This window comes from Euphorbia lathyris, chromosome 8 (assembly GCF_963576675.1).
Source record: "Euphorbia lathyris chromosome 8, ddEupLath1.1, whole genome shotgun sequence".
Classification (NCBI taxonomy): domain Eukaryota; kingdom Viridiplantae; phylum Streptophyta; class Magnoliopsida; order Malpighiales; family Euphorbiaceae; genus Euphorbia; species Euphorbia lathyris.
This window is the reverse complement of record NC_088917.1, coordinates 23,633,232-23,646,353: the sequence shown is the minus strand read 5'-3', so window position 1 is coordinate 23,646,353 and position 13,122 is coordinate 23,633,232.

Genomic DNA, 13,122 nt, shown 5'->3' with positions numbered 1-13,122 from the left:
CATATTTAGCTTGACTGATGAATATGCCATTCTTTCCTTGTTTAATTTGAAGTCCAAGGAAGAAGTTGAGTTCTCCCATCATTGACATCTCGAACTCAGTCTGCATTTGCTTACCAAATTCCTTGCACATAGATTCATTAGTAGCACCAAATATAATGTCATCTACATATATTTGAGCCAGCAGGGTATCTTTACCCTTTCTCTTAATGAATAAGGTTGTATCAGCTTGACCCCTGACATAGTTTCTAGTCAGTAAGAAGTTGGTCAGCCTCTCATACCAAGCACGTGGTGCTTGCTTGAGGCCATACAGAGCCTTTTTGAGTTTATAAACGTGGTTTGGGAACTTAGGATCCTCAAACCCTGGAGGCTGATTGACATAGACCTCCTCGTTTATTACTCCATTAAGAAATGCACTCTTAACATCCATTTGAAACAATTTAAAATTCATATAAGATGCATATGCACATAAAATCCTAATTGCTTCTAGCCTTGCCACTGGGGCAAAGGTCTCACCATAGTCAATACCTTCTTGCTGACTGTAGCCCTGAGCTACAAGCCGTGCTTTGTTTCTGACTACGTTTCCTTGTTCATCCAGCTTGTTCCTGAAGACCCATCTGGTTCCAATGGTCTTCTGGCTTCTTGGATGTGGCACTAGCTCCCATACATTATTCCTTCTGAATTGGTCGAGTTCCTCTTGTATGGCATTCATCCAGAATTCATCATACTCAGCTTCAGCAAAGTTCTTCGGCTCCTGAACTGAGACAAAGGCTACATTGCCGAGATACTTCCTGAGTTGATTCCTTGTCATCAGGGTATTTCCAGCTGAGTCAAGAATTGCATTTTCTGAATGCCCTCTTGGGACTCTTATCTCCTTGGGTAGATTTGTGTCTTGTTCTATTCGTGTTTCAACATTCTCTGCAGAAGTAGATTGGTCAGCGAAAACAATCTTAGGTTCACTCTTACTCTTGGTCAGCCGCTTTGTGAAGGACTCAGTAGCTGGTTCTTGATCAGCAGGTGCTGAGTTTGGTTCATCTTCTGTCAGCGGCTGGTATCTTCCTGCAGGGTCAGTTTCATTGAATTGCACATGTATAGACTCTTCTAATACTTGGGTTCTCTTATTAAAAACTCTGTATGCTTTGCTGTTTGTTGAGTAGCCTAGAAAGATAGCCTCATCAGCTTTTGAATCAAATTTGGCTAAACTATCTTTGGTATTTAAAATGAAACATCTACAGCTAAAGGCACGAAAGTATCCAATGTTGGGCTTTCGTCCTTTCCAAAGTTCATAAGGGGTTTTCTTAAGTATAGGTCTAACTAGAGCCCTATTGAGAATATAGCATGTTGTGTTAACAGCTTCTCCCCAAAAATACTTTGGAAGCCTATGCTCATCCAGCATTGTCCTGGCTATTTCAACCAGAGTTCTGTTCTTCCTTTCTACAACCCCATTTTGCTGAGGTGTTCTAGGAGTAGAAAAATTGTGGTCAATGCCGCTGGCTTCACAGAATTCAACAAACTTTTGGTTTTTGAATTCTCCACCGTTATCACTACGGATATGAGCTAATTTTAGGTCTTTTTCATTTTCAATTTTTCTAACCAAATTTGAAAATGTCTCAAAGGTCTCATCCTTGCTGGTCAGCAAGATAACCCACGTATACCGAGAGAAGTCATCTACAATGACCAAGGAAAATCTTCTTCCACCCAGACTCAGCGGCTGGACTGGACCAAAGAGATCCAAGTGTAGTAACTCTAACAGACGTTTAGTTGAGACAATGTTTTTACTATGAAAAGATTGTTTGGTTTGTTTTCCAGCTTGGCAAGCGTGGCATAGTTGACCTTTTTGAAATTTAAGTTCAGGCAGTCCCTCAACCAATTGCTTTCTTGCTAATTTGGCCAGGAGGTCCATGCTTACATGACCAAGTCTCCTGTGCCATAGCCAGGAATTTTCTTCCTTTGTGACTAAGCATACAGTTTTTGAAAACTTCTTTTCTAGGTTCAGCATGAAGACATTGTCTATCCGAGGGGCAGTTAAAATTAACTCATTTGTTTTTCCCTCATATATTTTACATCCAGTATCATCAAATATAACGTTTCTCCCATTATCACATAGCTGAGCTACGCTGAGTAAGTTATATTTGAGTCCGCTGACTAGGGAGCCAGATTCAATAGTGGGATTACCTCCAACGGTGCCTGATCCTACTATCTTACCCTTTCTGTTGTCTCCAAAACTTACGTTTCCTCCTCGTTTACGTTCAAACGTGATGAACTGAGTTTCATCACCCGTCATATGCCTTGAGCATGCGCTGTCAATATACCACATTTTTTACTTCTCGGCACATCTCAGGCTTACCTGCATTGTGATCAGTTTCCTTTAGGTACCCAATTCTTTTTGGGTCATGACTTGTTAGGTTCAACAGGTAAAGCATCATATTTTATTTTGTGGCGACATATATTGATAGTATGGCCACTTTTTCCACAGAAGTCACAACTGACCTTCTGTTTAGGATTCTTTACTGACTTGTCAGCACCCCAATGCTGAGCGTGCCAGCACACCTTAGTGGTGTGTCCTAACTTCCCACAAAAGTCACACTGGACTCTTCGCTGGGGATTTCGTCTCTGCTGAGTACCTTGATACTGAGTTCTCAGAGGAAAATTGTTTTTGTTTGGAACCTTTAATTGGTTCTGAATGGTTGTGACATCCTTCCTCAGTTTCTTTGAAACTGATTGGACTTCAGAGACAGACTCATGAATGGTTTTCATATTTTCATGCAAAACTGAGTTGTCCTGAAGAAGGTATCTGAGGTCACTCAGTTTGACCTCTTCTACTTCATCACAGCGCCGGCTGAGTGCTTTAATCTTCTTGTTACACTTTTTGACAAGTGTATAGAGATCACTCAGGGCATTACCCATTTCATTTCTGAGTTGAGAGAGTGAGATTACCTCATTAGATTGCTCTTCATTATCTGACTCATCAGATTGGTCAGCATGCTCAGAAATGCATGGCTCAGCAAGTTCGTCAGCCATGAAGCATATCTTCGCTGACTCTGTGGCCTCAGCTTCAGTTGATGAAGAATCATCACTGTCACTCCATGTTGCCACCATTGCCTTCTTGCCATTCTTTTTGTCTTTCCTCAGCGTTGGGCAGCTTGACTTGATGTGGCCGGTTTGATGGCACTCAAAGCATGTAATGGGCTTTGAGCTGTCCTTCTTGAATTTGCTGTCACTTGAGTCAGCCTTATATTTATCAAATTTTCTATAAGGCTTCTTGGAGTATTTGTCATCTCTTTTGAACAGTCTCTTCATTTTTCTTGTAAACATTGCCATCTCCTTATCGTCAGTTGAGCCATCATCAGTTGAATCAGCTTTCATGACAAGTGACTTATGCTTCTTGTCTTCGGATTTTTCCTTCACCTCGAAATTCTTCATAGATATCTCATGAGTCAGCAGTGAGCCGATGAGTTCATCATATTTGTAGGTGGTTAAATCCTGAGCTTCTTCAACGGCTGTCTTCTTGGCTTGCCAGTCTTTAGGAAGACTTCTGAGTATCTTCTTGACTTGTTCTTCCTCAGTGAAGATTTTTCCAAGTCTTTTGAGCTCATTTATGATGTTGGTGAATCTTGCATTCATTTCAGAAATCCCCTCATCATTGTTCATTTCGAACAGCTCATACAATCTCATCTGCTGGTTGACCTTGGACTCCTTCACCTTGTTGGTTCCTTCGTAGGTGACCTCCAGCTTCTTCCAGATCTCCTGTGCTGACTCACAACCTGATATTTTGTTGTATTCTGCAGCATCCAGCGCACAGTGAAGCATATTTATAGCCGAAGCATGATTTTGTAGCTTCTTGAGATCATCCTCTGTCCATTCAACCTCAGCTTTAACAACTGACTGGCCAGCAACAACTTTCACAGGTACAAACGGGCCTTGGACTATAGATAGCCAGGCACTCATGTTTGTAGCTTGAATGAAGTTCTTCATCCTATTCTTCCAAAAGGTATAGTTTGACCCGAAGAATAGGGGAGGCCTAGTAATGGACAGCCCCTCAGGTAATATCTGAGTTGTCTGGTTTCCAGGGAGAAACCGAGTGCTGTTTTCACCCATGGTATGGATCAACTCAAGGTTGTTAAACCTTTAGTAATGAGCTTTTAAGCTCTGATACCACTTGTTGGTCCCTTGTAAGGTTGCAAAGATAGTTCCAAGGGGGGGGGGGGTTAGGAACTATTTTACCTTTTTTAAATAATTAGGGCAAACTTCTTTTTCTTAAGAAGAAAGTATATGACAGCGGCGCTGAGCAATCAGCAAGACACTGGCTTAGTCAACTGGTGACTAGGTCAGCAAGACACTTAGAGTCTATTCCTGAACTAAGTCGTTTGCAGCGCACAACTCAGCTTGACCTCTTTTACTTGGTCAGTTTTAGTTTGTTTTAAGCAAGCAATGTATTAAGGAGTTAAGGGTTAGAAATACTTCACTCAGCGGAGTTATCCAGGTTCAGCTTCTTCTAAGCCTACGTCCTGTCCCCGGAACACGCTCCGAGATTTCCAATTCACTACTGAGCTCTTTAAAGGTAGAGACTCAAAAACCCTTTACAAATCAGAAGCTGAGTATAACAAGAGTACCTTCCTCTATACCTCTACTCACTTCTACTCTAATTCACTAAGTACTAAAACCGAGTACTCAGCTTCTCCTTTCTAATTCTAGAAATGATTAAGATTTGTCCTAAACAACAATTGCTAGAACACCTTAGATGATTGAGGATCAATCACTCTAGACTTTTACACAGATGTGAAAATTGTCGTGTAAGATTTGCTTTGCTTTTGGATGCAGAACTTTTGTATACTTTTGGTCAGCGTAACGGCTTTTGCTCAAAGTTCTGTATGGAATAAGGATTCTGAATGCTCTATTTATAGAGAGCTGTGAGAGCTTCTGGTTATTTCGAATTTCGAAATAACCGTTGGAGGGAAACGGCTTCATGTCGTTTTCACTTAGTCTGTTCAGCAGTTCTCTTAGCCAATCAGATTCTAGCATCTTCTGTTCTTCGGTCAGTGTGGCAGTATGTTCCTCCAAATCTGGTAATGTCAAACAGACAGCTTCCTGCGTCTTCTGTTCTTTACCAAAAGAGGAAATACTTGGTCTGGAAGTTGCTTTGTGGTCAGCGGCTGTCTTGTACGTTTTGTCGAGACAGCTCAGCAGCTTCTTACCGAAGTTGTCTACGTGGATCTTCTGGATCCTTCATTGCTGAGCTGCGTTTCAATACTCAACGGCAGCGTTTTGTAATACGCGGGCTGAGTGATCTTGGCCTTGTTTGACTTGGGCTTTGACTTTCATATAGGGCTTGGGCCTTATGATCTTTATGTCTTGTAACAATTATAAACTCAACATTGAACACACACATTAGTAATAATAAATCAAAGCATTTAAACTTAGTGTGTTATAGAATATTTAATTGTACTTAAATAATTTTGTCAAATCAAAATCCTGTGGAAAGGTGTTTCAACAGCATATAGGGAAGTTAATATGAAGTATGTTGAAATCACGATATAGTAACAAATCTAATTACCATACCCGTCATGGGAAATGTTTATATAAAACATGTTGGATCCTAATGATTATTTCGAATCTAACATACTTTTTTCATCTATTTTGAGAAATGTGATTAATTCAATCAAATTTGAATTCACAAGTGTGAATATTATTCGTTGATATTTGTTGTTATATTGTGACGTATGTCGGATAGAGAAGTAACTCACTCACACGGGTGTTTACCTTTATTTTGTTATTTTATTGACAAAGTTAAGGATGATGTTCTTTTTTAACAAATCGAGAGCTTGTTAAATAATAGGAGACGTCTTTCTTAAACCATGAACCCTCTATCCTTATAACCGAAAGTAGTCCTAAAAGAAGTGGACCAAGATTAGATTTTCATGCACATCTAAATTGATGGTTTCTTATGGTGTTGACAAGAGACATGCACTTCTTTCAAAAGGAAAAGAAGGAAACAATAACATATGATTTCACACCATTTGTGCTTATCCTTAGATGGAAATGACATGATGATCTCAACTTTTCCTAGTGCGAGACACTTCGTAAAACTGTGATTTTTTTCAAAATTTTATCCCAATGACCCTTTACTTATTCTAGATGTATAGTCTAATGTGTATCTTGGAATGATGCTCTGTAAGGGCCATGACTGATTCGACTCAAGAGGGATCAACTAGATAAGCAAGTTAGATTATGATGGAAGAAAGATTCTCATATGTTCACATCTCAAGTTTCTATTTTTCACTACCCAGGTAATTATACATAAGTGTATTATTATTATTATTTTGTTATAAAAAGTATGGGTAAGGGTAGGCCTACCCACTCCCAAGATCAGGGCAAACCACAGACCTCGATGATGATGAATCAATAATTATGATGATAGGAAACTGTATAGTTCAAAAGGATTAAAGTGGGTGTGATATGGAATCTAGGATAAGGCATACAATTTTTTGATACATGTTAATCGAGCGACCATATATCTACAACGAGTGTATAACACTAGAGCTCTCAATAGTATGATGGTCGCACGAACTATTTGCAAGTTTGAATAAGATGAGATAAGGAACGTGTTCCGTTACATACGAGTGGGTGATGTTGGAATTATAGTCGGGTTAGAATTAGTATCTATCCATAATTGAAACAGATTGGATAAGATTCTAAAAGTAATTAGGTTAAGGCCGAATTACAGATCGGATAAGATTCAAGGTATTTTGGTAAAGATCAAAATACCCCCTACCTAACCTAATCCTCTCTATCCACAAAGATAAAGGATTTGTGGTTCTAATCCTACTAATGAGTATGAATTATTTTTTGTGGTTAACAAGTACATTAGGAAATCCAACATTATCTTAAGGATCAGATTGAGCATTCTATAAATAGAATCTCAACTCAGTTCCCTCATACCACACATACCATAACTCAATTTATTTTATGGATTTATTGAATCTCCTCTAGAAGACGTTTGACATAGGAGTTATATGATCGGTAATAGAAGATCACGGTTTGATTTTTTCCACTGCATAGCACGTAAGTAAAATAGTATTCGGTAAGGGAAAAATTAGGTAAGGGTAGGCATACCCAGAGACCTCGATGAGGATTTAAAATGGAATTTACATATTATCTAGGCTTAAATTTTAACGGAGTGGGAAAATCAAACCTTAAACCAGACAAGCAGAGATTCAACTCTTTACCATCTGGACCAACCCTCATTGGCATTGTACATGTGTTGTTAACACTATGTTCTAATATTCACATGATGTCAAATTTTAATTACATTAAAATTAAAGAGTCAACCATTTAAAGTTTATAGATTGCAATTTAATTTTTCAATTAGACAAATAATTATTGACCTATGGCCAGGTTACTCTTTAAAGATAATGAGACAACTTGAGTATTGTATTGATTAAAGTGGTATTTATACATAAGTAAACCCTATCTATATAATTACAAATATAACCTTTATCACCCTCTCACAAGCTAAGCGTAAGATCTACAAATGCTTAACTTGGAACAAATAAATTGAAAACGATCTTTATACAATGGTTCTGTGAGATGTCAGCCACTTGATCTAATGTATTGATATATTTGACATGAAGCAAACCCTTAAAGATGCGATCTCAAACGAAAAAGAAGTCAACCTCAATATACTTGCTACGGTTGTGAAAAATAGGATTTACTGTGAGATAAGTAGCAGATAAATTGTCATAAAGAAGATGATGCTAAGTAGGACCGAATCCAAGTTTGGTGAGAAGAATGTGCAGCCAACCAACTTTCGAGGCTCTCGTAGCAAGGGCTCGGTATTCGGCCTCCATAGACGATTAAGCTACAAACCATTGTTTTTTGGCACTCTAGGAGATGAGAGACCGACCAAGATAAATAGCATAACCAGTGGTAAAAGTTTGATCATCGGATTTTCTAACCCAATCAACATCTATAAAGCAAGAAACAAAGTAGACTGTTTATGAAAAAATACTGTGAGTATGAGTGAACTGTAGATATCACAACAGATGCTTAATGCATTATTAGTGATGAATTATAGGGGCATGCATAAACTGTAATGAGATATATGGTCTAGTAAAGGTGAGATCTCAGAATCTACCCAAAATACCTTGATACATAGTTGGATTCGAAAAAGGTTCACCCTTAGTAAGCATAAATTGTTACACACATATGAGTAGATAGACCTTTACAATTAGCCATATTGGCTCGTTGCAATAATTCACCAATGTATTTAGACTGATGGAGAAGCAAGCTAGAATCAAACCATTGAGCCTTAACGCCTAAAAATAGCTAAGTTTGCCAAGGTTCCTGATGGCGAAAATTTTATGGAGCTTAAGAATCATATTGAACTGACTGAGAGTGGGAACCCATTAACAAAATGTCATCAACATAAATAAGACAGAAAATAACAACATGAGTGGAGCAAAAATAGTAAAGGAAGGTGTATTCTTTTGAACTATGAAAACCAAGAGGCCGAAGAGCATCAGTAAGACATTTGTGCCACATCTAAGGAACTTGTTTGAGCCCGTAGAGTGATTTTTTGCAATTTATAGACACGGGATGATCAGTGAGGTTCAATAAAACCAAAAGGTTGATCCATGTATATAGTTTCCTCCAAGTTACCATGAAAGAAGGCATTAGATAATTCAAGTTGAACAATGCACCAGTTAAGAGAAACAAAGATATCAATAAGAAGACGAACGGTGCCAATTTTCACAACAGGACTGTAATTTTCAAAATAATCAACCCCTAGACATTGATTGAACCCTTTTTCAACTAGAAGAGCATTATATCGATCAATAGAACCATTAGCTTTGTGTTTAACATGAAATACCCAACGAGAACCAATTTTATTCTGTGTAGGATGAGAAAGAACTAGAACCCAAGTGTCATTTTTGCAAAGAGCATCAAATTCATCTGTCATGGTTTGGAAGTTGTAGCATATATGGTAGGTGTAACGGAAGAGATGTGAGAAAGAGACCAAGGTTGTTTGGGTTTAAAAGTAACCATTTGGAGCGTGTTACCATGGAGTGGGTTGGTGTAATTAACTTTATTGGACGGGTTATTGGCTGTGCAGATTAAGGGGAAGGTTGGGTAATGGTTTGATATGAATGGGTAGGGTGGGGGTAGTTGGGCTGCGGGCTGGGCAAAATGAAAGGATGATGTTTGAGCGGGTTGAATGGCGAGAACGAGATAAGGCTGGGTGGTTTGCTTCGGTAGATCTAGTGACGGCTCATGTCAGGAGGGCTGCATATTGGTGATTTGGTTGGTTGACTGAAAGTGGATTGATTTATTAGTTGAATAGCTTGAGTAGAGACTACGGTGGATAACTCATTAAAAAAATTCGAACTAGGAAACACATGCTCGTCAAACAAAACATGACATGAAATAAATGGCTTAAGAGAAACAGGTCAAAGAATTTATAACCATTGTGCAATTTACTAGAACCCAAGAACAAGTATCAAATTTGGATTTAGCATACGAAAAAATCCAAGGAAAGCAGAGACAACAAAAAATGCGTAAGAAAGCATAATTAGGAGACATTTTAAACAATAACTGAAATGGATTATTGAAATCTAATTGAGGCATATGAGTATAATTTAATAGACAAGTGGTTGTGTCAAATGCATAAGTCTAAAATTTCATAGAAAGTTATGCACGATATAGAAAAGCTAAATCATGTTCAACAATGTGAGATGTTTTCATTCGACACTGCCATTCTATTCAAGGGTGTAAAGATAGGAAATATGGTGTGTAATTTCTTGAGAAATAAAGTAATCAGTTAATTTAATGAATTCACCCTACCATCAGATTGAAAGGCTTTAATAGTGGTGGCAAAATATTTCTCAACAATAGTCTTAAATTGAACAAAAACATCATGCACATCTGATTTCTATTTTAGAAAATAAACCCAACTATATTTAATATGATATCAAGAAATAAGACATAGTAGTGATAGCCACCAACAGAATCAATAGGATCAGGACCCCCATACATCAACACATATTAAATCAAGTTGTGCATCAGACGTGTGTTCAGATAAGTGAAATGGCAATTTATGACTTTTGCTGACACAACATGAACTACACAAGGAATTTTTGAATCAGTAACTAAAATATTTTGAATGTAATAAATGTTTCACAATAGGAAAAGATGAATGTCCTAATCGATTATGCCAAACAAATAGACTAGCTAAATTGACAGAACATTTATTTGATGCAGAAAGACACATAGAGCAGAGTCCATTATTACTCTGGCTTCGAAATTTGATCTTCCCCATTGTCAAATCCTTGATGTAAAAATGATCAGAAAGGAATTCACCAGAAACATGATTAGATTTTGTTAGTGCATAAACAGATAACAAATTATTCAAAGCCTTAGGAACATAAAGGATAGTGTGTAAATCAAATGAGTGAGAATTGAGAGAAATATTTGAGTTGCCGACACGGGCAATATCAAGTTTAGATCAATTATCAATTTGGACTTCATCAAGTCCACTGTATTCAGAATAAAGATTGTCATTGCCTAAATCCGAACAGAGATGATGAGTTGCATTAGAGTTTATTACCTAGAGTTGTTGAACCGAGGAGCTAGTGGCAGTGTGAGATTAGGGCTGATATGAAAAAGAGTCTCTCTGAAGACGTGAACTGGAGCAGTTACAGGAAATATGATCAATGCCACGACAGTTGTGACACGTGAGATGGCCCCTAATCTTAGAAGACTAAAACTGAGTGTTGCCAAACTGGTATGGAATGGAAGAAGAATTACCATGTAATTGTTATTGTGGGTTCTGGTTCTAGTACTCGTATTGTTGATGGTTCGACCGTCGTCCACAGTGGTTGTGGCCACGCCCTCGGCCACACAGTATAAAGGAGTGTGTGGAGGATCTGCTAGCAAAGTAAAGTGTTGTAGGAGCAATGGGGTCGTCAAAGGAGGAGTCACGGGCCAACTGACATTCCTCACTGAGAAGCAAACCCTATAAATCATTGAATCTGATAGTTTCAAGCCAAGCATTAATAGCCCTAATAAAGGGACGATATGCAGTACCCAGACCCAAGAGAACAACATCAACCAAGTCATCTGCACTTATGACATGTTGAAAGGATAACATCTGATCATATATACCTTTAGCTCAAATGATATAGGTGGAGATGTCATCACTACCTTTGGTAATAGATTGTGGTTGAGCCCGTAGATTTCTGATTTAAGAATGAGAGCCAGAAAACTATGCCTTTGTGAGTTTGGTCCATGCATTTAAAGTTATAGTGGCATCAATGATTTAAGGGAGTAAATTATCAGAAACGGAGGCAAGCAAAACACTGAGAACTTACTGATCTTTTTGCATCCATAGATGATAAAAGGGATTGATGGAGTTATCTGATAGGTACTGATGCAGAATAATGTACTCAGGATTGACATGAGTATCGAGGGCACAATCGCGAAGCATAGTAATCACGTGTGCTTTCCATATAGTGAAATTATTAGTGGACAATTTGATGGTTAACTGACTGCTGAGATTGGAAAAAGGGATGATAAACTGTGACTGGTGAAACGAATGAGACAGCATCGATGGGTTGGAATTCGACAGTGGTGATGGAATGGTAGTCATGACAGTCGAAGGACGCTCGTGGAGATGAATGGATCCACAAAGGTGAAAGAAGCAGCAACAGCAGAACTGGCAAAAGCGGCGAAAATAACTGACATTTTGATTAGGGTAATTTTGATTTAAGAAAGAGGTTCTAATATCCTAAAAATAATGAGCCAACTACAAAGTAAGATGTACTTTGTCAAAAACAAAGTAAACATAACCTCTACCTAAATATTATGTTGATTAAAGTGGTATTTATACACAAATAAATTCTAGCTATATAATTACAAATATAACCTGTATCAGTCTTATTATCCACATTCAATATAACCTCTACCTAAATATTTTCACCATTGGATTAATTTTATGCTCTATCATCCAATGGTGAAAACCACACCAAGTAACGGTACTTTGTAAAAAACAAAGTAACCATAGCGGGCACCTTAATTTCCTCAATTCTACTATTTCCAAACGAAAGTACCTTATAAACATCAATGCATACATGAAATCGCTTTACTACTAAACACACGTTACTCAACTCGTATATAATTATAATTATATAAAAATATGACATGAATTTATTTCATTATTAGTATTTTTTTTAAGATGCTATATATTATATTTTCTTATCTTTTATATATTTTACCATTTGTTTAATCATGAGATTTGAACTGCAAGAGAACTTCCCAATGGGGAAAATTCTCTCTCACGAATTTTATATTTTCTCTCATTTGATTTATCTTAAATATTATTTACACGTTTTTTTTTTCAAGGTCTTTTTGATCAACTATTTATATTTATTTGCATAAAAAAACTACTTATATATATATTATTTATTATTCTTAGCTGTTTTTTTTAAGATTATTTTCAGCTGTTCAGTATTTGGAGTACTGAAAAAAAAAAACCATATGGTAACTCGATCTAAAATAGAAAAAGAGAATGTAATAATTGAGTGGAATAAAAATATTATTGGAAACTACTTGCCATATATAATAAAAAGAGAGAATAGTATTATTGAAATAAAATGGAAGTCAATGGGTTTTCTATTTTCAAAAACCGTTAAATGGGGTTGATGGTATTTGATTGAGAAATTTTCCAAATTATGCAAATATGAAACAATATGCAATTTGAACACCAATTTAAGTAATTAATATTTGTGCTGTTTTAGACTTTAGTCCCAATTTGACCAACCAATCCAACTCATCATACTTCATTCACTTTCCATTTCCCACCTCTTTGAATTTCCAAGGATATTTTTTATTTAGGATGGGTATTAAAGTTTTTAAGTTTTGAGAAAGTCTCAATTTAATTTCAATGCATAAAATAATATGATTTTAGTTTGAAAATTTATGAAAGTCATGAGTTACAGAATTTGAAATTAAATTGATACTATTTTAAAAACGTTCAGGTATCAATTTTTTTATTCATAATTATAATTGCACAATTTCACAAATGTTAAAACTAAAATAATATTATTTTATACATTAGTGCTGATTAATTGA